A 1,452-nucleotide genomic window follows, 5' to 3' on the forward strand; every position below is an offset into this window, starting at 1 on the left:
CAGGATTTAAGGAAGAGAAAGTGGTTCTTTATGTTCCACCCAAATTGCTCCTACTCTAATTCATACTCATTTCCTCTTGGTGGGTCCCTTGTGGGCAAAATCCACTCCTCAGTCTTCCAATCCTTTCCCCTTCCCTAGCACAAACAATCCCAATCCTTCCCTCATTTCCCCTGTTTTCCTCCCCTGATTCATTTGTGTCTCTCCCCCTCTCTGAACTAGTTTCTCTGAAAGGGTGGAGACTAAAGTTGGGCCCAAAGCTCCCAGCGCCTGAGGGATGCAGTGTGTAGTGGAAGGATCACACCCCAGACCTCTGCCTGCCATAACTCTCCCGATGCCTATGTCACGCTACATTACTCACTCATATTCTGCCTGTGGTCCACAGTGATCTCCAGGGTCTTTTTCTTCCTAGCCAAGCCTTTCCCATCCTGTATTTATGTTGTCTCGTTTCATTCATGGCTAGTCCATTAAGCAATATTATGGCACAGCTCCGCGTCTTGTCTGCTCTGTGACCCTGGACAAGTCACTTCACTTATCAGTGACTCAGTTTTTTCATCTGTAAAATGGGGATTCAATACTTGTTCTCCCTCTTACTTACAGGGAGGGCCCCATGTTGGGTAAGGACTATGTCTGACCTGATTATCTTATATAGCACTTAGTATAGTTTTTGCACATAGTAAGCACTTGTCCCAAGGTGACCCTGGGGTACTGACCATCTCAAAGTCAAATGCTATCTCATGACCTCCTGAGCCAGCAGGCAGAACTCGGAAGTGAGGTTGGAATACCACCCCCACAACCAAAACTGCCAGATTGACAGTCCAAGCTGGGAATACAGAAGGTGTCCCTTGCCCCCATGCCAATCAAATTAGGATTGGAGGTGGGAGGGCAGAGATTGGATAAATTGAGGCCGGAAGCTGGAATGGCCTAAGAGCACAGGTGATAAATACCTGCCACCTCTAACCTTGTGCAGAGGAATGGGACTTGCAGCAGCCGGCTGCAGGTCGCCTCTGTCCAGAGCGTGAGAAGGCCTCTCTGCCTGCACCAAGTGAGGAACTGTGGGATTGGTGAGTGTCCTGTCCTGCTGAGCACTCGTGGGGTTAGAAGCCAGACACTTCACCATGGGTATGTAACACTTAAATATATTTGATGCCTAAGTGGGTGCCTCCCCAGTGGGACATGAACAGGGTGGGAGCTAGCCGTCTCACCAAGTGCGAGTAACATATAAGTGGGTAACGCATAACTGGGTTTAACTCATAAGTGTAACTCATAAGTGTATGTAACTCATAAGTGTATGTAACTCAGTGTTTAACGCATAAGTGTATTTAACGCAAAGGTGGATTCCTCCTGGGTGGGGCGTGCACATGGTAGGAGCCAGCCGCCTCACCACGTTGTAAATCATAAGTGGGCTCGGGTGTCCAGCCACACGTGAGTAACATACCAGTGTATTCCTCCCGT

This window comes from Ornithorhynchus anatinus, chromosome 7, assembly GCF_004115215.2.
Source record: "Ornithorhynchus anatinus isolate Pmale09 chromosome 7, mOrnAna1.pri.v4, whole genome shotgun sequence".
NCBI classification, from domain to species: Eukaryota; Metazoa; Chordata; class Mammalia; order Monotremata; family Ornithorhynchidae; genus Ornithorhynchus; species Ornithorhynchus anatinus.